This window comes from Myxine glutinosa, chromosome 7 (genome assembly GCF_964187855.1).
Source record: "Myxine glutinosa chromosome 7, kmMyxGlut1.1, whole genome shotgun sequence".
Lineage (NCBI taxonomy): Eukaryota > Metazoa > Chordata > Myxini > Myxiniformes > Myxinidae > Myxine > Myxine glutinosa.
In genome coordinates this window covers 1,635,584-1,660,897 of record NC_136267.1, presented here as the reverse complement: position 1 = coordinate 1,660,897, position 25,314 = coordinate 1,635,584, and positions in this window count along the sequence as shown.

Here is a 25,314-nt window from a genome sequence, read left to right as displayed (position 1 = left end):
AGGGTGGATTTGGCATAAGCATGAGGTGACCATGGGCAGCAGTCATGAATGATCGGAGGGAGGGGTCACCCAGAAGAGGGGAGAGTAACGGTGGATTTGGCATAAGCATGAGGTGACCATGGGCAGCAGTCATGAATGATCGGAGGGAGGAGTCATCCAGAAGAGGAGATAGTAAGGGTGGATTTGGCAGAAAGCATGAGGTGACCATGGGCAGCAGTCATGGAGAAGGATGGAAGGGTGAGACTTTGATAAAGGAGAGCTCCTGGGAGGAGCAGGGCCAGAAATGAGGCGATTGAAAACTGAGAATCCATCTCCCTGCCTCTGCAATGGGAGAGAAGCAGACCATGGGGCACGGACTCCTGCTAACATATGACAATAATACAAAGGAATAAAAATGGCAAAATCTAACAAACTGAGCAACAGGTATATGTGTAGAATGGGCATGATGGCATTAGGTTGCAATACACAAACACTTTCATGTGCTAAGAGAGAGAGAGAGAGAGAGAGAGAGAGAGAGAGAGAGGCACGAATAAGAGAAGAAAGTTATTATATTTGTAAATTTGTAAATATGTATATGAAGGGAAAACAATAAAAAGCATCTGAAAATGCAAAGCCCGTCTGTGTCCGCTTTGTATTCAGACTTCCTCTTCCGTCTGCTAAACATCATGAAAAGAGCTCAAAAGAAATACAAAAATTGACGGTTTTAGGCAATCTTTGACCTCTAAAGCAATACGCTTCAGACGTTGCTGAAATTTCAGGGCAATCGGATGAAAATTGATGATTTGATACAACGTTGACCTTTTGATCTAATATAATCAATCAGGTTCTGGCTTTTGATTGTTCAACCAATTCAGTGACCCAATATGCAAATTCTTACAATTTCAGGTTAATTGCATGAAAATTTGACGATTTTATGTGACGCTGACCTTTGACCTTTTGACCAAATTATTAACTTGCCTGCTCCATATTCTCATAATAAAGCTTTGTTGAAAATTTGATGACAAAACTCAAATGGTAAAAACGTTATGGCTCGGACACCCGGACGGACACGGACACACACACACACACACACACACACACACACACACACACACACACACACACACACACACACACACACACACACACACACACACACACACACAGAGGAAGTGATTGCAAAACCCGTCTCCCGCTGCGTGGGGGGACAGGCTAACTGGGATGGCACTCGGTAGAGAGCAAACATACCTCCGGCAGGCTTTAGGCCGGATCTGCATTCTGACATTAACCAAAATCGAATCGAATCGTCCTTGTCACACACACAACCTGCCCAACAAGTCTCCTCCAAATCCGTCCATAACCTTTTGAGATATCCTGCTATGTATCGTTTTTGGCCCCATCTCCCAATGGTGAAGAATCAATAAAAAAAATTAAATAACCCTCATATCCAAATCCATATTCAGATCTTCACCAAAGTAGAATCTAATCTTCCTTGTCAGACACCCAACCTGTCCACCAAGTTATGACCAAATACATCCATAACTTTTTGAGATATCGTGCTATGTATCGTTTTTGGCCACACCTCTCAATGCTGAAGAATCACTTAAAAAATTAAATAATTCTCATATCCGAATCCATATTGAGATCTTCACCAAAATCGAATAGAATCGTCCTTGTCACACACACAACCTGCCCAATAAGTTTCGTCCAAATCCGTCCATAACTTTTTGAGATATCGTGCTATGTATCGTTTTTGGCCACACCTCTCAATGCTGAAGAATCACTTAAAAAATTAAATAATTCTCATATCCGAATCCATATTGAGATCTTCACCAAAATCGAATAGAATCGTCCTTGTCACACACACAACCTGCCCAATAAGTTTCGTCCAAATCCGTCCATAACTTTTTGAGATATCGTGCTATGTATCGTTTTTGGCCGCACCTCTCAATGCTGAAGAATCACTTGAAAAACTAAAAATGTCTAACCGGGATCTGGATCTTCACCAAAATCGAATCAATTAGTCCTTGTCACACACCCAACCTGTCCACCAAATTTCGTCCGAATCCTTCGAATAACTGATTGAGATATCCTGCTCACAGACAGACAGACAGACAGACAAAGAGACAAACAAACAGGGGTGAAAACATAACCATCCGTACACCTTCGGTGGCGTAGGTAAAAAGCAGGAATAAAAAAAAAAGAAAGGCTGGTTTAGGGCAATGTATTGGAACATCTCTTGCATATCATCAGTAGCAATGACTCTGTGACATGGAAGAGACCGTATTCCTTTACCGTTCCTGAATACGAGACGATTGCTTTGGGGATGGAGAAAGATGCATTTTGTGAAAATTAGCCCTAACCAGACTAATACAGTTTGTGGAGAAAGTGTTACCCTAACTACCTGGAAAATGATGTAATGCTCTCCCTTGACAATTTAGCTGAGATCTCAGCGACTCGCACGTGGCTTGCAGTAAGTGAGGAGCTGCAGTCGAGGGTGTTACACCTATTGGGCTAGACTTGTGTGCCGGTCCCAAAATCCTTAAGGTCTCTAAAGGTTCATGTAGCCACCAGTGTTTGGGCGAAGGGCGGGAGAGGTGGTTGGACAATCGTGGGCTGGACCGGATTAAGGAGAGAAAATTGGGAGTAAATGGTACTTTGCAGCAGAGTGGAAACACTGAGCTGAAGAGTCTACGTAGCTCAATATCAGGGAGAGCAACGTTCACATGGAACGGATCCCAAAAGAGTTAGGCCACGGTGCTTCTGACAACAACGTCGCGAACGATTTGAGGTTTATCAAATATGACAAAGAGTTTGATCATTTTCTCCTTCGGCAAACACCCTGCAGGTTCTGGTTGATGAAACCTTCACTCCATAGAGAGGCAGAAAAAAACAAAGCACATCAGGGTTAGGCCAATCGATGGCATCCGCCGATGACCAATCGGTACAAAGAAGAAACACGACGAAGAAGTTGTCTGGTGTGAAAATATAGGAGTCTAATAAACTCAGCGAAATGACCAGAAAAACACAGATGGCAAGAGCGCGTCATAAAGCAAGAAAAGAAGTGAGAAGCAGAAAGAAGTAGGAAGCATATTCGTTTCTGCCCGGGTGGACTGCACTTCTGAAAACAAACACACGCTTGGCAGGCCGAACCGGGCCGACAAATGAGAACTTCGGGGGCGCTTGGGCTTCGCTGGTGGGAGTGAGGTCGAGGGAAGAGAACGGAGGGACATGCGAAAGCAACCGAGATTGGCGGATATGGCAGAGATATGGAGGATGCGACCGGGCTCTGTGACGCGTGGGCTTTTGTGACGCGATCGAGGTTGACGTGTGAGGGGCCTTGATCATATCCAGCCTCTCGTTGCCTGAAAGTCTTTTGTTTCGGTTTGGTCGAGATCGAGAAGGAAACATTCCACGAAGCATTCATCGGTCCGTCTCGAATCCGTACGCCTTTGTTTGTGTGTGCATTTCTTCCATCTGACTTGCACCATCTGTCTGGCCTGCTCATTGCACCAAGAAGCCTGAAATGGACATTTATTCCTCTTGGTTGCTCATTATCAATATTATAAACTTGTGTGTTTCTGCATCTGTTAAGGTGATGTCTTCCTTATTTATCTCCTCCATCTCTCGATATCTTTTCATGTGCAATCACAGTTCCTGATACGTCTTCAGGAATGTACAGATTAATACTCAAACTATTCTTGCTTTTTTAGCAGGCTGCCATTGAGGCCTAAAACAGGCCCAGGATAGGGCCTATGTGGTACTGGCTGTCTGGGAGAGTCCAAGATGTAGGACTGGTGTAAAAGGACAATGGTTTAGGCTCCAAACACAGGCCCTCGATCAATCCCCAGTCATACCATGGTCCCGCCCATTGCTTTGGTAACATCAGAGCCATCTACGTGGCGCCAACAACCACTGTAAATTAGCTTCACGATACTGGCAAACCACCGGGGTGTCTGCATTGTGTCTGCAAGATGACTGGGTTTATCCCCAGACACCCTGCCATTCTCCATTATTTTTATTACCTCACTTAAAGCACATATACACACACCCTGCACATGTGAATACGCGCACACACACGCACGCACACACACTTTACTGGATCACAAGTGAAAAACTGTCTCATTAGGGCTTTGGCCCATTGGGGTCAGAGAGTTGGCGAAAGAGCATGGAGAGGGGACGTGTGAGTAATCATGAATATCAGACCCGACACACACCATATATAAATAACACGCACACACACACACACACACACACACTAGACTCAACACTCCCCAAGGTATAGAGGCTGGCGCCAAAAGATGGATGACAGCAGGGCCAGGGCACCAGAGACTCTGGGCGACAATTTGAGCAGCTGCTGCTGCTTTTACAACGTGCTCTCCCTCTGCTTTCTCTTTTTTACTTTCTCTCTTTCTCTCCCCCATTCCTCGCCTGCCCTTCCCCCACGTCACCTATTTCCTTCTCACTGCCCCACCCTTCACCCAGTAACCCCAAACTCAATCAATCGAAAGCCCCCTGTTTGGCTCTGCCTCCGCGTCCTCCTCATTTTCTTTCATCTTTTCCCCCATTCTGTTTTTCATCATTTTTCCACCCAGGCTCCAATTCTCACTCCGATTTTTCATCACTTTATCCTACTCTCAACTCCCATGCACACACCTTCCTGTGATTGTCACACACTAATTCAATGTCTCATCTTCAGTTGGAATCTCAGCCTTTGCTTTGCGGTTTTTCTTCCTCATGTGCACTATTCCGAATGACATTGAGGTAACCTGTGATGTGATGTGGAACAGTTTAATGAGGGGGTGTGTAGGTCGGTAAGAAGTGGTGTGGTGAGACCCTATAAAGGAATCTCATGGGGGGTGGAGAGACGTGGTGTCACATGTTTAAATTTGGGTAGAGCGAGGCATTTGTGGAGTGTTTGAATGTCTGCGAACCATCACATTCACTCAGCTTATCATAAGTGTGGTATACATATATATTTATACACGAAGGAACTTCAATTTCAACAATCTCGAAGTGGAAGTGCAGAGAAACAGCAGGGAATTTCCATTGATCACTACTCAGAATGCAAAGGTCACAAAGAGTGTCCACAAGTTTATATCAACACTGTAACCTAAGATCTGACTCAATGTCCTCACCATCAGATTGTTGACATTAGTGTTCTGATCATCAAGACAAAACAGTTGACTCAAAGCTCGTAAATAATTCTGTTTTTCAAAGACTTTTTTTTTTGCCAAAGGACATCATCAAGTTCAGAGTACGAAAAATACAAACGTAGAATCCAGTAAATGTCAGACATAAATAAAGGTAGAAACAAGTAAATATTAGACATAAACAAAGGTAGTAACCAGTAAATATCAGACATAAACAAAGGTAGAAACAAGTAAATATTAGACATAAACAAAGGTAGAAACAAGTAAATATCAGACATAAACAAAGGTAGTAACCAGTAAATATCAGACATAAACAAAGGTAGAAACAAGTAAATATCAGACATAAACAAAGGTAGAAACAAGTAAATATCAGACATAAACAAAGGTAGAAACAAGTAAATATTAGACATAAACAAAGGTAGTAACCAGTAAATATCAGACATAAACAAAGGTAGAAACAAGTAAATATTAGACATAAACAAAGGTAGAAACAAGTAAATATTAGACATAAACAAAGGTAGAAACAAGTAAATATTAGACATAAACAAAGGTAGAAACAAGTAAATATTAGACATAAACAAAGGTAGAAACAAGTAAATATTAGACATAAACAAAGGTAGAAACAAGTAAATATTAGACATAAACAAAGGTAGAAACAAGTAAATATTAGACATAAACAAAGGTAGAAACAAGTAAATATTAGACATAAACAAAGGTAGAAACAAGTAAATATTAGACATAAACAAAGGTAGAAACAAGTAAATATTAGACATAAACAAAGGTAGAAACAAGTAAATATTAGACATAAACAAAGGTAGAAACAAGTAAATATTAGACATAAACAAAGGTAGTAACCAGTAAATATTAGACATAAACAAAGGTAGAAACAAGTAAATATTAGACATAAACAAAGGTAGTAACCAGTAAATATCAGACATAAACAAAGGTAGAAACAAGTAAATATTAGACATAAACAAAGGTAGAAACAAGTAAATATTAGACATACACAAAGGTAGAAACAAGTAAATATTAGACATAAACAAAGGTAGAAACAAGTAAATATTAGACATAAACAAAGGTAGAAACAAGTAAATATTAGACATAAACAAAGGTAGAAACAAGTAAATATTAGACATAAACAAAGGTAGAAACAAGTAAATATTAGACATAAACAAAGGTAGTAACCAGTAAATATCAGACATAAACAAAGGTAGAAACAAGTAAATATTAGACATAAACAAAGGTAGTAACCAGTAAATATCAGACATAAACAAAGGTAGAAACAAGTAAATATTAGACATAAACAAAGGTAGAAACAAGTAAATATTAGACATAAACAAAGGTAGAAACAAGTAAATATTAGACATAAACAAAGGTAGAAACAAGTAAATATTAGACATAAACAAAGGTAGAAACAAGTAAATATTAGACATAAACAAAGGTAGAAACAAGTAAATATTAGACATAAACAAAGGTAGAAACAAGTCAATATTAGACATAAACAAAGGTAGAAACAAGTAAATATTAGACATAAACAAAGGTAGTAACCAGTAAATATCAGACATAAACAAAGGTAGAAACAAGTAAATATTAGACATAAACAAAGGTAGAAACAAGTAAATATTAGACATAAATAAAGGTAGAAACAAGTAAATATTAGACATAAACAAAGGTAGGAACAAGTAAATATTAGACAAAGGTAGTAACCAGTAAATATCAGACATAAACAAAGGTAGTAACCAGTAAATATCAGACATAAACAAAGGTAGAAACAAGTAAATATTAGACATAAACAAAGGTAGAAACAAGTAAATATTAGACATAAACAAAGGTAGAAACAAGTAAATATTAGACATAAACAAAGGTAGAAACAAGTAAATATTAGACATAAACAAAGGTAGAAACAAGTAAATATTAGACATAAACAAAGGTAGAAACAAGTAAATATTAGACATAAACAAAGGTAGTAACCAGTAAATATCAGACATTAACAAAGGTAGAAACAAGTAAATATTAGACATAAACAAAGGTAGAAACAAGTAAATATTAGACATAAACAAAGGTAGTAACCAGTAAATATTAGACATAAACAAAGGTAGAAACAAGTAAATATTAGACATAAACAAAGGTAGCAATAAACAAAAGTAGACAAAAACAAAGGTGGAAATAAACAAACGTAGATATAAACAAAGGAAGAAATACACAAAGGTAGAAATACACAAAGGTACGTACACAAATGGAGAAATAAAGAAGGAGGAATAAACAAAGGGAGCAATACACAATGGGAAAATACACAAAGGGAGATATAAACAAAGAGCGAAATAAACAAAGAGAAATAAACAGAAGGAGAAATAGGAAAATGTAGAAATAAACAAAGGTAGACATAAACAAAGGTATAAATAGAGGGCCTCATCAAGGAATAGTGCATGGTCGGTGTTGTACACTCTCACCCTAAAACTGCATTCACTCACCATGTTCCCCCATTTTTTAACATTATAAAACAACAACAAAGACAAAAAAAATCCATAGTTTTATTTTTAACACGTTGGTGATGTCCCTGGGCGTATCACCTTTCTCGTCACTATTTTTCCCTCCACCCCACCCCCAATATCCACTCTTTCCCCTTGCGTCCCCCCCAATGAAATGTAATCTGGTGTGAGTGCCACGCAGGCATGATGGGCCGAGTGGCCTCCTGTGTCAAATTCCCTTGTTTATTCATTGTTTCAAGTGAAATTGTTGGCATGTCGAAGTCGGGTTGTTCTATTCAGGACATCCAATTCAGGTCCTGTAATCACCTTTCGTTTCTTTCTTGTGGACATGGTGTCATGAATTTGGTACATTTGCAATGCAAACTCTTGCTGGGCATTCAATGAGAGTGCTTGTTACACCATATCTTTTGTTTCAAGGTTAGAACTCATCTTGCTCTTATCCTTCATTTTGTAATTCTGTGCTTTTGTTTCCTTTGTTTCAGCACTGCTTCATTCAGTTGAATAAAGCCATGCTTCAGATCTAAGGCTTTATTTCCTTCACATGGCATAACATTTGCATATGGCTGTGGGTTTTAACCACAACAACCCAGATTCTCCCAAAAAATAAACTCTAATCAGTTTTTTTTTTTTTTTTTTTTTGTATACTGAATCGAGGCTCGTGAAAGAGCTAACATTAATTTCACAAACAAAACAACCAGACAAACAAAATATACAAAAAGAGGGAGCGGAAGACAAGATGGGGAGAGAAGGGGAAGCACACAACCACAACATCCGCTTTTGCGGCCATCTATATATTAGGTACGCGGATACGGATAGCGAATGCACCACACAAACTGAGAAAAGGAATAGAAGCGAGGGTGATGGAAGAGAAAGGAGAGAGGGGTTGAGGGAAGAGTAGGGAGAGAAGAGGACTAAGTTTGAGAGGAGACGCCAGTTTGAGAGGATTCCACCATATTTGTGTCGGTCATAAATAGATGGCATTTGTGATGCTGCGTCAATGTTATCGCAAATTCTTCAAAACATTTGAAAGAACATTTGACCAATGTTTGAAAAGAACTCTTTTTTAAAGAACATTTGACGATTGTTTGAAAATATATATATCTTTAAAAGAACATTTGACGATTGTCTGAAAATAATTGTTTTTTAAAGAACATTTGACGAGTGTTTGAAAAAAAAAAATTTAAGAACATTTTTTGAAGAAAGTTTGAAAATAATTATTTTTTTAAAGAACATTTGATGAATGTTTGAAAATGTATTTTTTTAAAGAACATTTGACCAATGTTTGAAAATAATTATTTGAAGAACATTTGATGAATGTTTGAAAATAATTATTTGAAGAACATTTGATGAATGTTCTAAAATAATTCTTTTTTTAAAGAACATTTGATGAATGTTTGAAAGTAATTCTTTTTTGAAGAACATTTGATGAATGTTTGAAAACAATTCTTTTTTAAAGAACATTTGATGAATGTTTGAAAATTTAATTTTTTTAAAGAACATTTGACCAATGTTTGAAAATAATTCTTTTTTAAAGAACATTTGATGAATGTTTGAAAATTTAATTTTTTTAAAGAACATTTGATGAATGTTTGAAAATTTAATTTTTTTAAAGAACATTTGACCAATGTTTGAAAATAATTCTTTTTTAAAGAACATTTGATGAATGTTTGAAAATTTAATTTTTTTAAAGAACATTTGATGAATGTTTGAAAATTTAATTTTTTAAAAGAACATTTGACCAATGTTTGAAAATAATTATTTTTTAAAGAACATTTGATGAATGTTTGAAAAAAAAAATTCCAAACAACATTTGAGCAATGTTTTAAAATATAACTCTTTTAAAGAACATTTGACCAAAGTTTGAAAATAATTCTTTTTGAAAGAACATTTGACCAATGTTTGGAAATAACTTTTTTTGAAAGAACATTTGACCAATGGTTGATCAACTCGGGACTCCTTCTTTAACAGCCAGAATTATTACCACGTTCTTGTGGGGTTGGCCGGGGAAAGTTTAGGGCCAAGTCTCTTCACGGACCAGCTGGCCAGGCATGACACTCGATTAAGCATTTAGGCCAGGAATTTGAAATTTGTTCAAGGGTGCCGGAGATAACTCGCCTACTCTTCATGAAGGGCATTGTTGGATCTTTAACATCCACTAACGAATGCCGGCAGACGGGACGCCAGGTTTAACGTCCACCCAAGAGACAGCAGTCACAGCACACACATTGGTGACTCACCCTGCCTATGAAACACCGGTATGACAATTTATAGCTGTGTCTTCATTCAATCCCGAGAGCTTAGAGGCGAGTGTGCGTATGTACTAGGAACTAAAGAAGAAGAATAGGACCACTGGAGCTGTAGCTTATCATTCTGACTGGTGGATCTGGAGAATATTTTTGAAGGAATTTACGTGATTTTCCCAAACATTGACTAAGTCGGCCATTTTGACGCACTTCAAGTCACGGGATCACCATGACCTCCGCAACTTAACATCCCTACCCTGGCCAAATGTTATAACCCAAATTTGGTAGCAGTTTGACCGGTGTGTCTGGAGAAAAAGATTTTTGAAGGAATTTACCAATTCTACCATTTTGACACACTTCCGGTCATATGACCAGACCGAGCTTTGCAATCCCTGTTACAAGTCGGAAGTGGAACCTTGCTGCGAAATTTCAGCCGGATCAGCACAGCTGTTTGGCCAGAAAGGTCGAAATGGAAGACGGTCGGATGGACGAACGGATGGTGCATGATGACAATACCGAAACTGGAATTCCAATTCCAGATAAGCTAAAAATGATCGAATTTCAATCAAATGAATGTGATCATTACACGCTGATAAAATGTGCGATGAGAAATGATGTTTTTCACATGGTATTTGGATGGATCATTACCCCATGCATGCCAAGCGAAAAGTGGGTTTAATAGCAATTGGTTTATTTCTGTCTGTATGTCTGTCTGTCTGTCTACAAACGCCATTTTATGATTGTAACATATTGTCCTGTGTTTCCCCTCGATGACGACTGGGAAATCACGGATAGCAAATCGAGCGTTAATGGCGGCGTTCAATTCAATAGTCGATTTTATATCTACATGCGGGTGGAAGAACGAAGAAGAAGAAGCTGGAACTTACCTGTCGCGATCTCACTGGGCAGTCTTCAACCCTGCAAAAGTAACTCAAACGAAAACCCGGGTTTAAAATATACAGTGAAAATACCGGCTTTATTAAACGGAATGCCGGTAATACAAAATAAAACACGCGATAATAAATAATGTCCTAAATTAGGACGTCCCCCACACCAGACATATAACACACACGAGGGGAGAATATAACTGAAAATAACCGTGTGTGTGTGTGTGTGTGTGTGTGTGTGTGTGTGTGCTTAGCTCAATTGGTGCCTTGGCAGCGATCGTCCAGCCCCAAGCGCGCAGTCCGGACGTGGCTCCGGTGTTGGCGGGAAGAAGGCCTCGACGCGCCCTTGGTCACTAGGACTCGATAAGGCCTCCAACATGAAGCGAACAAGCAGTCGTGTAGCTGGCTCCCCTGGTGTGTCCGTCCCCAGGTGTTCGGCACAGAACTGTGATGCACCCAACGTCCGTATCAGAAGGGAGAGAGGGTCGAGGGTGAAGTAAGGCATGAGGGCAAGAGGTCGAGGTGGAGGAATCACGAGGGCAGTAGAGACCGAGGTCCAGGCACGAAATAATCCAAAAACGAGAGGGTCAAAATGTCGGGCAGCCGTGGTTTTTACGTCCTGTGTCCTGACGTCATCGGTCCTCCCTTCCAATGCCCGCAAGCCATGCAGCCGAGGTTCAGCTCTCTCCCAATCAGTGAGTTGCCAGCCTTCGTGACGCAATCTGCCTCTCTCCACCAATCCCCGCAGGCCAACCGCCACAGCCTTACCTCTCCACCAATAGCCGCTCGCTTCTCCCTCATGCTATCGGTCGGCGGCTAATCAGCGCGTCGCTTCTCCTTGCTCTTACTTCACCAATCAGCGAGTTGCTTTTTGCTTCGTAGCGACCAGTCACGGCTCCCTCTTTAATCTGGCCTTTGGTTGGTCGACTCCTGCCCAATAGCGAGTCCTTTTGGGCGTGGCTCCTGGCCTGCCTGTGCGATGTGTGTTCACCAAGTCGGGGTTGTCAGCCCAAGTGCGTCATCTGGGTTCCGGTTAGTTTTATTGTGGGGGGGAATTTAATTAGTATGTGTGGTGCTGATGGGCCTGCCTAGTATCTATGTGCAGTGCCATAAGGGACAAAGGATAGATCACAAGGTCTCACGAACAGGGGAATTAACGTAATCCCTACTCTTGTTAACACGCCCCATTCCTCATAATCGGGACAAATATACACTTAATCCGACATTCGGGCGAAACAGGTCCCTGACTTATGTACATCAAAATGGTTCTTTATACCCCCGATCATCGGAGCATCTACCTATACAGATCTACCTGAATCTATATATTACTACCCCAAAATTCATAACAATATTGTGACGTCACCATTTCTGGGCTCCGCCACCTGGTGGGCGTTTCGAGTGCTTTGCCTTAGGACTATTTCTGGTTAATAAACTGCTGTTTGGATGCTTGCCTTGTGTCTCTCAATCCCTCAATTTGCGTTACCATCAATCTCGTAAAGACTTTGCAGTGGCGATGAGGAGTGTCTTTTTTCACAATGGCATTTGCCGGCATCGGGATTTTGACTGAATTTAATCCAAGTTCAGATGACAGATTTGACTTTTGTGGGAGACTGGACGAATATATTTTGTCGCCAACGAAATTATCGGTGTTGATGATACACCTCGATGGTGTGCTGTTCTGCTGACTGTGTGGGTCCCAGATCTAGTTTGATGAAGCATCCCCGATCACCCGCAAAACCCCACAAGTCATACGCTGTACTGGTTGAGTTGGTGCAGAGGCACAACAAGCCCAAGCTGGGAAAAATCGTGTTTTTATGCACAATCGGTACAAGTTTTATGCACACCAAATAAATGAGGGCCAGACTCAATCGTTTGTGAGTGAGTTTGTAGCTGATTAAACGTCTGGCCGAACACTGGGAGTTTGGCGCAAGACTGGAGAAGATGTTTTGGAAACTTTTTCGAGATTGGAAACTGCCCTCAGAGATGGATCCAGACCCTAAGAAGGTTACCGACATCGCCACTACGTGTATGCAGGCTGATGAAGAGTCTCCGTGTCACCACAAGGTCAACGCCAGATGTGCACAGAGTGGGAACCTACAAAGAGAAGAGTCGGTGTCATATTTCTCCACCTCCATCTGCCTGTGAAATTAACCGCCCGAAGAAGACTGGCGGCATGACCTGCTGGTGTTGCGGTGGTAGACATGGCGCATTTCAATGTCGTAATAAACAATTTATGTGCCACTCCTTCAGGAAAAGGGGCATCTGAAAGCCCGATGTCCCAAACCCACCACTTCCGCTCACCATGTTGATGTTGAAGTCGACATTAACAGAGTCGACTGATCACTTACTTGGGAGGAGATCAAGCCAAGTAGGTTGCCATATGCCATGGGTAAATATCTAGAACATGGATCCAATCACACTGAGTTTTTTAGTCAGAGCAACATACTGACATACCCCCTGCACCTCCAAAAGAGGAAGTGGCAGAAATCAGATGAAGAGAAATGCCGGAAGTGTGACAGGTTAGGATCACTGAAACATATCCTGTCAAAATGCCTGACATCTCTTCATAGACGGTCTCTACACCTGGAGACATCGTCAATCAAGTGCTGAAGCAAGTACAACTAGTATTAGGAGAGGTCGAAAACACAAGCACCAATCACAACAAACATAAGAGAAGGCCAACTTTAATTCCCTTTGTGAGAACGGGACAGCATGTATCCAAGGGGAAGAAAACCAAACCAAAGACAGTTGGAATCCTTAGCAAGGCCAGTGACTGGTGCCTGGGTCCTAGGGGAAGATATGGTCTTTCCTCAGCAGATAACAGCAACAGACCTGTGACCAGAAAGTCAACATCCAGGTAAACCATGAATACAAGTTGGCCAAATTAAACTCAGAACTCACAACCCAATATATGGAAAGAGCCTGAAAGGTGCTTTGTATCCCGTTCGAAGTCGGTTGCTAAGGGTTTGCACCACCGTTGTTGTTGTTTAGCCCAGAAGAGTTCTCTCAAACAAGCCCACGGAAGAGAGACAGCCGATTGATCTCGCAGGAGCGACCCGGAGATCCACCACATCCAGGATGGTGTGCCACCTTCACAAAGGAGAGAGAGATAGAGATAGAGATAGAGATAGAGATAGAGATAGAGAGAATTGAATTTGCAACACCATTTATTTCACAAAAAACACACCGGGTCAAGTTACATTTTTACAGGAGAGAAAAAAACTAGAAAAAAACAAGTTCTTAATGTTAAAAAGAAAAGTACAAATTCGATTCATTCACAACACATAAGGCTTCATTAATACACCATTTGCACTCAAAGAGTTTGACATTTTCATTCGCCACATAATAATCAAACTCTAACCTTATTCTTGCAGACACCAGCCCTTTAAACATAGGAACAACATCAAACCCATGCCCATTATCAATTTTAATTTTCCTTGATTTATATATTGAATATTTTGCTACAGCAGCTAAGAAGTTTAGGAGAACACCAGAGTCCTTGCAGGAGGGTCTGAAAGATACACCAAAAATAAAAGAATGTGAAGTAAAAGGAAAAGACAACTGATCAAAAAGGTGTGTGAGAATCGAGAAAAGAGGTATTAGTCTTTCGCATTTCACATAGGCATGAAAGAGATCCTCCTTCTGTACACAGAAGGGGCATGCTACTGGCACTGAGCTGTCAAGGTGATGAACAAAGGTGTTCGTAGGGAGAGCCCAATGTGCTAGTCTCCACTGGATATCTGCGAGGAACCCGGAAATAGGTAGTTTGTACATATTAGGCCACAGTGGCGTGGCAGGAGACCCTGGCCCTAACCTTTCTGACCACAAGGCCACTCGCGCCACTCCGGAGAAGGGTGATGCTTGGTTTTCTCGAAGGAGCTTGTGAATACCCGCCTTTGTTACCAAATGAAAATGAGATATAAGTTCACCATTCGACTGGAGAGCTGGGAGCACCTTAATTTCAGGGAAAGACAGCCGAAAATCCTCGACATTGTTTATACCTTCCCAGCCAATATTTACCTCCTTAAACTTCCTCTTGACGATGCGTATAATTTGGCTGACAATACGCACGGATCTTAAACCAAGAATGGCCGCCACCCTGCCAGCAGACATCCATTTTGTCCCAGATGTATCCCTCAGGTCACAAACTTTGCCAATTCCTCCTTGAGTAAATTTCCTAATCAAAGTCGGACTATGAGGAATGCATGGAAAAAACCCGTTATAGAAAATAGGCTCTTGGATAAACATCCGGCAATTATAAGCCTCAAGGCAACGATGAACCCCAAAACCTTTCCAAACTCTCAGCAAACCCTGATAAAAAGTTGGGATTGAAACTAAGCTGACACGGTCAAGGTTCACCAGGAACCAGTGCCTATCATAACACAGGCCTCCCGCTTGTTGCAACAAGAAAAACGCAAATGAGCGCCAGGGCAGCTCTTCAGCATACAACAGACGTTGCACAGACTGTAGGCGAAAAGCCATAAGCTGGGTGGACACATCCACAATTCCATGTCCACCCTCCTTCCGAGGATGGTACAGTATTTGCGGCCGAAGCCAGTGGTATCCATTCCAAAAGAAATTAACCAAGACCCGCTGGATGGCTGGTATCAACTCCTTGGGTGGCTGCAAGGCAATTAGTTTATGCCATAATCTTGCTGCTATCAAGTTATTTATAACAAGAGTGCGGCCTTTATAAGAAAGAGATCGCAACAGTCCTTCCCATCGTTTCAACCGGTGTGTAATTTGTTCAATCATTCCTTCCCAGTTCTTCGTTTCTACTTCCTGGTTGCCGAGATAGACACCAAGATATTTAACCCCATCTGTTTTCCACTCTAAATTATGTGGGAGTGACGGTGGCAGTGTTAAAGAAAGGTTATCCGAACCGCAACATAAGGCTACACTCTTGCCCAAATTTACTTCGGCGGAAGAGGCCGCAGAGTAATCTTTAAAGCAATGCTGCACCGCAGCAACACTACTTGGGCCCTTAATCAGAACACATACATCATCAGCATAAGCTGTGACCACAAATCTTGAACCAAAAACGGCTCCCACATCCTGAGTTATTCGCTGCCTGATGGATGCTAAGAGTGGTTCAAGGGCAATTATATACAGAAGTCCAGAAAGGGGACAACCTTGACGGATACCCCGACGGAAAGGAAAAGGGGGACATAAACTGTTGTTTACTTTCATCATGCAGAAGGTGTTAGTGTATAACAGCTTAACATAGGAAATGAAAGTTTCGCCAAAACCCATCCGCTCCAGAACAGAAAACAAATATGTATGATCAACACGATCAAAAGCCTTTGTTTGGTCAAGAAACAACAACCCAAAACTGGCACGCAAGTACTTATTACAAGAAATAATATCCCTTATAAGAAAAATATTGTCATAAATTGACCTTCCTGGTACACAGTAGGTCTGGTCAGGGTGCACAATAGAGCTGATCACAGTTCCCAAACGGTTTGCTAAAACCTTCGACAAAATCTTATAATCCGCACACAGCAATGAGACAGGCCGCCAGTTCTCGACTAGTTGAGTGTCCCCAGCCTTTGGCAACAGGCAAATGACTGCTCTTCTGCAGGACAGGGGACGCTCTCCAACATGAAGGCATTCATCAAATACCTCAAGCAGGTCAGGTCCCACAAGTTTCCAAAAAGTCTTATGGAACTCTCCGGGCAAACCATCAATCCCAGAGGCTTTACCATCCTTCAAGCTCCGCATAGCAGTTTCAAGTTCAGCAGCCGAAACTGACATGTTCAATGTGCGTTGCTGGTCTTCCTCAAGTCTTGGAAACCCAGTAGTCAACTCCTGCAAGGTCTCATTACTTATGCTCTGGGGGGAGTACAAGTTTGTATCAAAACCCTTCAAAACAGACTTAATCTCCTGTTGGGAGGTCACTATTGACCCATTAGCAGCACGTAGCCCGTGAATCTGTTGTGATTTTTTGACAGAGTTCTCCAAACCAAACAAGGCCTTATTTGGCATATCCAACGTTAAATAACTCATTCTCATGCGAACCAGGGTGCCCATTGCTCGCTGCCGTACCAGTTCAGTCAACATTGCCTTTTTAGTCCATAGCAGCCGGTCACCTGTAGTGTCTTTCCCAGCCGTATTAATGTTTTCCTCCAGGGCTGCAATTTCAGCCTTTAATGAATCAATCGAGAGATTTTTCAATTTAGTGGCATAAAGACTATATTGTTGACAGAACGATTTGACCTGACCCTTTGCGAGGTCCCACCACAGTCGAAGGTTAGCATGCTCAAATTTGGAGGACCGAATTCTTTCCCACACGGCTCGAAAAGCCTCTTTGATTCTCATATCATTCAGCAGGTGGGTATTAAGTGACCAATACGCACTACCACCTGAGGCCAGAGGCAAATTAAAACCCATTGAAACCAGGTAATGGTCTGTGAAACCAGTTGGGAGTATCTGGGTTGTGGCCATCACATTTAGCATTGGCTTATTCACGTAAAATCTGTCTAGCCTTGCCATTGATATCCTCCCATCATGGCATCTGCACCACGTATAGCACCGTGAAGTTGGGTGTTGCAACCTCCAAACATCTTTCAAATGCTGATTTTTGATGATGTTCTCCAAAATCCTCGTAGAAGCCGGATGGGGTTCATGACCGGTCCTGTCTACGGAAGGATTGATAGTGCAATTGAAATCACCAGCAATACAGATGAAAGCAGTTGTATCTAGTCCTTTTACAAAGTCATGCAGAGTGGAAAAGAACACTCTTCTTTCCATGGGCTCACTCGGTGCATATACGTTTACAATGATGATCCTTTGCGTGTTGCAATAGAAATCCACCGCTATCAGATGTCCCTTATAAATTTCCTTAAAGACAATCTTCCGAGCAGGGATTCTATCACTCAAGGCGATAGCAACACCAGCTTTGGGTGTGGTAAAACCACTCAGCCACCACTGCCCTCGATAAAGTTTTCCCCATTCAGCAACCAGGGTGTTCGTAGCATGAGTCTCCTGTATCAGGATGATGTCGGCTTTCACCCTCTCCATCGCCTGAATTGTCTGAATTTTTCGTAAGGGGGTACAACCCCCATTGATATTCAGGGATGCGATACATATCTCTCGCAAAGCCATTTACAAAGGTAACTCACCCTCCGCCTGCAATTCCTTATTCGCCTTTGTGGCTGCTTTCCGAAGACGCTGAAATTGGGCCTCCGAGATTTCCATTGGGTCATTTCTTTGCAGGAGGGGTCTTGCAGCCCTGATGAAAGTTTTCACATCGGGAAAATGGTCTTTGATCACAACGTAGCTTTGCCTAAACGTCTCGTTTAGGAAACTGATGACGTTTTCCTTTGTTGCTTCCATCTGTTCTTCTCCCTGATGATCATTCACAGACACAAGGCTTTGAGCTTCCTCATCCAGCTCCCTAACCACATCAACGTTGAAACTCCTTTGTTGTGTGTCAGGAGCTGGCACACCTTCTGTGTCATCACCACTGCAGTCTTCTTGTTGCATCACCAGGGGCACATCTGTGCCACCACTGCTGCCTATTATAGGTCTGCTTGGACCATCATCCTTGGTCGTTTCAACCGGATGTGAGCAACAACCGTTGTCACTCAGGCCCTGGGACTGCTCGTTGTCACGAGGGACAATGGTGCCATCATCACAACCAATACTGGTGCATTGATTTTCTTCAACAAGAGCAAGGGGTGAAGTCCTACTCTCCTCTGTTTCGTCACCACCCTGCCCAGCTTGCCGAGAATCATCAGCATAGTCTGAGATACTGTTTGTTTGTACGAGTATCACTTTGCTACCTTTGTCTTCCACCTCGGCGCTCAAAAAGGTACGTTTTAGGTTCCTCTTAGCCTCGGTGCCTTTCATCAATACTTCCTCAAAAACCATATTATCTTGAGGTTGCAGCCTCTTGTCCACATCGACTGGGTGCTCCCCTGCTGCACTAACCTCAGCAACACTGCCACCACTTGCCACACCCTGGTCTTCTGGTGTGGATGTCTGTACTCCACCAGGCTCATGAACGGGGGGCACTGCATCAGTCACAGGGGGGGCCGACCCAGCTGCTGTGGCGTACGTCTTCTTGGCGTCTGGGCAATACTGCTTAGTGTGTCCGTGTGCTCCACATCCGTAGCAGATCAAGGTCTCGGTCGCCATGAAGATTCTATATTCATGTTCGCCTACTTTAAAGGTGTGGGAGGTGCTCAACTGCTTCGCTGCGTCTTTTAAAACAACAAAACAAAAACGTCTAAATGATTGTACGTGCTTCAACCTGGCGTTTCTCATATGTAGAGGAACCCTAATGCCTAGGTCACACATAGGCGGATATTCTGGCGACTACCGGCGACTGCCGGCGATCAAGATTTTTCGGCGACTACTGGCGATGTCGGGTGGTAATGTGACAGACCATCAATATCAGGCGGCAGTATGGCGACTGCAGGCGGCCACATTGCGCCTGCATTGCGACGACGCCCCGAGTGGGATGGCGACTGTTGAAGATCGATGACGACTGCATTGCGGATGCACGGCGGCAGCGTGGCGACAGTCTGGCGACTAGATTACGACCGATGGCGGATCGCGGCGACTGCATTGGGGCCGGGTGGCGGTTTACTCCGACGTCCGCAAGACTGCAATAAGACCGCCGGCGATTGGAGACGATTCACACAACTTTTTAAATCTTTATCTCTCTATTTTACATTTCACTTTATTCATTTCAATGATGTATGACATGAAGCATAAAGATGTTTGATGTACAATAAGAAAGTTAATAAAGATGTATCATTGTAATGTAATAATCAAACTTTTCTGCAGGGAGAGAGAGTGGAAATAAAGTCCAACAAATTATTTCCACTGGTCCCAAGTCCCATAAATAAAGTTTCCAAAGGACCAAAGTCCCAAAAATAAAGTTCCCAAAAGTCCCAAGTCCAAACAATAAAGCCATATCCTTGTCGGCACCACAGGACCTCACTCCACGGAGACCCTCACACCATCCTGTCTTGCCATGGAATCGTGGTATGTCGTAATGCAGTCGCCAGGCAGTCGTAACTCGGCCGCCACTAGTCCTACTGCTGTCGTCGTCAGTCTCCCATAGCCGCAGGGGAGACGTGGTAGTTCTTCTGTAGTCGATATGCAGCCGCAACAGTGTCGGCCCATAGTCGGGAAGATGCCGCAGGAAGGCCGTATGGCATTCGCATCTCTGCCGTGCTAGCTGGTGGGGCGATTGCGGAAGACTATGAGCGACTGGGTTGCGGCCGCTTTACGCTCTTATTACGGATACCGACGACGGCATGGCGGTTCCATCACGACAGCATGGCGGATTTTTTTCCATTGCGACTGAGCGCGCCGTTTTTAAACATTTTAAAAACTTTTTGGCCCCTTTGCGACTCTTGCCGACTGCAGGCGACCTGGGGAGGATAACCACGACTACAGGCGACCGTCCATTACGGTTTCATTACGATTGTCGGCGGATGGTGGCGATTTCTTCAGTCGCCAGTAGTCGCCGACAAATCTGCCTATGTGTGACCGAGGCATAATGATTCGAGAGACGACAGTGCCAAACTCACCTAGCTTGTGTAGGATTTCCTCATTTCCTAGAAAAGGCGGAACATTGCTCAAAATGACTTTAACTGCCGGCGTGTCCATCGACGACACAGAAACAAACAGATCCTCTCCCAAGGTCAAACCATTCTGCACAACAATATCGGCCAGACATATTTGCGAAACAAATACCACAATTTTGTGATTCATACGGGACGCGGCACGAATGTTATTGTTACTCACGTCGATCAACTCCCCAATCGCGAGCAAAATGTCATCCATTTCAACTCCCTTCGGCGGGACAAGGCACAGCCCGTGCTTACGCGATAAACCCTCATCAGTAACACGATTGGCAGGCCTTTGGCTACTCCTATTGGCCATATCGTCAAAGGAGAAACGAAGTGAAAGCAAATAGATTTGTATAATCCCCAAAAAAGAATAGAAAAAAATATATATTAAATAAACTAAAAAACGAAAGCACGGTTTAAACCACGTTAGGAAAAAACGTGGTTTAAACAAACCCTCACCGTGCTGGCTCTCCCTCTCTCTATCTCAAAAGAGGGGAAAAAGAGGGACAGGTGGTAACGAAGCAGGAACGGAGGAAAAAGGTCAACAGACACGACAAAAGTACAAAAGGAAAAAAACAAAGGAAAGGGAAAGGTAAAAAGGGAGGTGGGGAGAGGACGAAAGCAACACGAGCCAGGAGCGACAACACACAAACACGAGCACACGCCATCTTGCCACGCCCAACAACAGACGGCCAGCAGGGGGCGAGAGAGAGAGAGAGAGAGACTTGACTTTTATGTGCTTTTATTATAAAAGTATCAAAACACACATGGAAGAACACCGCAAAATTTTTACAAGAAAAAGAAAGTTGTACAAGCAAAAAGAATTTATATACATGTACTATATGTGGACACTGAGCGTAAGTATAATTTACAAAAACAAACTCAACACCTCATCTGTAAAACAATCGTCGTTCACACTGCCGAAACTTATACGGGCTGACACTATTCCTTTGAAGCAAAACAGCACATTTTCATCTTTTTTTTTTTTTTTTGTATACAAGATCGAGGCTCGTGAAAGAGCGAACATTAATCACACAGAAAGACAAACAGACACACAAAACAAATAACATCGGGAGCGGTAGACAAGATGGGGAGAGAGGGGGAAGGACACAAACACAACATTTGAGAGCAGGGACCGAGAGACATGGAGACATCGAGAGAACTGTGGGAGGGAGAGGGCTTTGGGGGGGGGCATGGGGAGGGGGCGGGATGGGAGAGGTATAAAACATATGGACACTGCCAAGACTTCCAGGAAAGAAGGTGGAATTTCAAACAAGGTGGATCTGGGGTGAATTAGTGGGGGTAGAAAAGATCAAGGTTTTGGATGCGGCAAGATAAGAGATGGTGGTGAACAGCTGTTTTGAAGACCTGGAGGGAGGAGTGTGATTGAAGTGAGTGTGGGAGTTTGTTCCAGAGGCGGGAGAAAAGAGGCATGAAAGAGTGAAGGTGAGCAGAGAGCCGAGATTTCGGCAGTTTAACCATCAGAGGGTGGCTGGCAGATCTTGTGCGACCTGTAGGAATATTTGGGGGACAGAGCACAGAGAGAGCTGGGGGAGCAAGGCCGGAGAGGAGTCGGTAGAAGACAGAAAGACCACCTACCTGCCTGCGGTGAGTGAGTGAAAGGCCCTCAGAGATAGCTTCATCGCGGGAGATTCCAATGATTCTGAAAGCTTTGGATTCAACAGCGTGAAGCCGAGCCAGGTGTGAGGCAGGAGCACCAGCCCATAGGGTAGAACAGTATTCCATTGAGCTGCGGATGAAAGCCTTGTATGTGGTGAGGAGCTCAGGTGTGCCTAGGAAGGACTTCGCACGACGGAGGATGCCCAGTCGGCGACTGGCTTTGGAGGCCAGCTTGGAAATGTGGTTTTCCCAAGAAAGATCATGGCAGATGGTGAGACCCAAAAGCTTGAGCGACAGAACTTCTTGGAGAGGATTGTTGAGAAAGTAGATGGGAGGGTTGTCCAGTCGATCTTTTCGGAGAGACATAGTAAGAGTGTGAGATTTGTCAGGATTGAAAGACATGTTCCACATGTTTGACCAGTCTGTGATTTTGTCCAGGTCTTCAGAGAGTGAGGAGGCTGCAGACTGCCGATCTGAGGGAAGAGGAATGGAGCGGCAGAGAGTGGAGTCATCAGCAAAGAGATACAGAGGATTTTCCAGAGAGTCGGAGAGATCATTGATAAAGACCAGAAAAAGCACAGGGCCCAGCACACTGCCTTGGGGAACTCCAGCCTGAACGGGAAGGGGAGATGAGAGAAATCCATTCAGGGCCACACGTTGACTACAACCAGAGAGGAAGTCCGCAAGCCATGCATGGAGGTTTCCATGGATACCATAGGAGGAGAGTTTGGTGAGCAGAGCTGGGTGCCAGACCGTATCGAAGGCACGTGATATGTCAAGGGAGACGGCTCTGATTTCCTGTTTGGCATTGAGGACCTCCATCCATTGTTGAGACAGCAGAAGCAGCATGTCCAGAGTAGAGTGACCTGGTCTGAAACCAAATTGATGATCAGAGATCAAGCCATTGGAGAAGAGGAAAGATTTCATATCCGAAGCAATGATGGATTCCATGACTTTGCTGATAATTGGGAGCAGGCTGATTGGTCTGTAGTTGCAAGGATCTGTTTTTGCACCTTTTTTGTGTAAAGCGGTAATGTTTGCTGATTTCCAGGATGCTGGCAGATGACCTTGAGCAAAAGATAGGGTGAAAAGAACAGAGAGAGGGTGAGATAGAGCGGCAGAGCAGGATTTTAGGACCCGTGGGCTGATGCCATCTGGTCCAGTTGCAGAATCAGAGTCGAGGTTTGACAAAAACTCCTCCACCTTGTCAGGAGAGAAGGTCACAGAGTCCAGGAGCAGTTTGGTTCGACTGGGAAAGGTGGGAACAGAGAGAGATGGGTTTGGGACTAAGGATTTTGAGGCAAACACAGAGTTGAGGCATTCGACTTTGTCACGTGCGATGTCAACTGTGTGGCCATTTGAGGTAAGGGAGGGGATAGAGGGGGAACAAACACCAGAAACGGATTTGACCAGACGCCACCAGGATTTGGAGGAAGGAGACAGGTTTGAGAGTTCATTCTTGAGTGAGGAGAGATAGTGCTTCCTGGCACTCCTGAGGGTAGACACACACTTGTTCCGAGCTTGGTGGAAGGAACTGAGATTTCCTTCAGTTGGATTAGCCTTCCAAGAGGCAAAGGCAAGTTGTTTCAGGGCAACTGCCTCACCACAAGATTCAGTGTACCATGGACGGGAGGAAGGGTAAGACAACTGAAGGCGAGATGGGATAAATTTGTGCATGAGAGAGATCAGTTTGCTTTGGAAGAATTCCCAGGAAGAATTGATGTCAGAGGCAGTGGAGATGGGAGACCAATCCAGACGATTGATGGCTGCTTGAAGACCGTCCCAGTCGGCCTGAGTGAAATGCCAGACTCGTCGATGCTGAGGAGGCTCTCTGAGAATGGCCAGAGAGATGTCCACTTTAACAAGCACATGATCAGAAGAACCGATTGGAGCAGAAGAAGAGCAGCAGACATTAGCAGGGAAGTTAGTCATAACCAAGTCTAGAAGAGAAGATACTCCATTGGCTGAGATCCGGGTCGGGAAATTGACAGATTGTGTCAATCCCAGTGAGTCACAGAAGTCCTTTGCTGAGGTGCCATGACTGGTGAGAGAGGAACCCACACCCAACCAGGTGGCATGATGACAATTGAAGTCACCACATATGAGGAAGAGAGAGTTGGGATGAGTGGATAGAAGTTGGTCCATGTTGTCAGACAGTGAAATGTAGATGGAGTCATCACTGTTTGGGGGACGGTACAGAACACATATGAACAAAAGGTGGGAGCGGAGAGGAAGCCGTAGCCAGAGGTACTCCTGGGGGTGAGGAGGAGAGAGGGCAGTGCAAGGAGAGTGAGGAAGAGAGTTTTTGATAAAGATAGCCACCCCACCACCAGGCCGAGGCTCAGGTCTATCATACCAGAGGAGGGAGTAACCAGGAAGAGATATTAAGGAATCAGAGACATCTTGAAGGAGGAAAGTCTCTGTTAAGCAGATCAAGTCTGGATTGTCAGAAGCAACCTGTATGGAGAGATCAGTCAGGTTTGAGCGAAGGCCCCGGATGTTTGAGGTCCATACCGTTAATGAAGAGAGAGGGGGAGCATCGGGTACAGGACAGGGGAGGGGAGGAGTAGTGTAAGATGAAGGATGAGAGGGGGAGGTAGGGAGAGCAGTTGATAGTGTGTCAGCGATTGCAGAAGAGTTCCAAGAAAGGGAAGGATGAGGAGGATGAAAGGTTTGAAGGTGAAGGGATGAGGCACAGTGAGGGGTTGTTTGAGGGGGGGCAGAGGAAAGAAGAAGGTTGGGGGGGGGGTGGAGGTATGAGATAGAAGGGAGACGAAGTGGGGGGGAGGCAGCTTTGAGGAGGAGGGGAGAGGAGGGAGAATTGGAGAGGAATGGTATGGGGGGAGATTTGAATGGGAGGGGTTGGGGGGGAGTTTTGAAGGGGAGGAGTGAGGGGGGAGTTTAGGAGGGGAAGGGCAAGGGGGGAGTTCAGGAGTGGAAGGGCAAGGGGGGAGTTCAGGAGTGGAGGGGTAGGGGGGGAGTTTAAGAGTGGCGGGGCAAGGGGGGAGTTTAGGAGTGTAGGTGCAAGGGGAGGGATTTGGATGGGAGGGGCAAGAGGGGAGTTTAGAAAGTGGATGATTAATGAAAGACGAACATTGAAAACAAATTGGGTTTTTTGTGATTTTCAAGTTAGCAATCCGGTTCAGAATGATGGAGGAGGGATGGAATGAATGTGAATTTAGACCATGTAGTGAAGGAGACGTATAAGATATTGAATTTCTTTTTTTTGAGGTGGAATGAGTTGGAGAGGAAATTGAGAAAAGCCTTTTAAATAGGAAGAAAAACAGCGTGTTGTAAAATACCACTGAGTAAAACACTGAAGGGGAAAGGTTATACATATTTAAATAATATTTAAA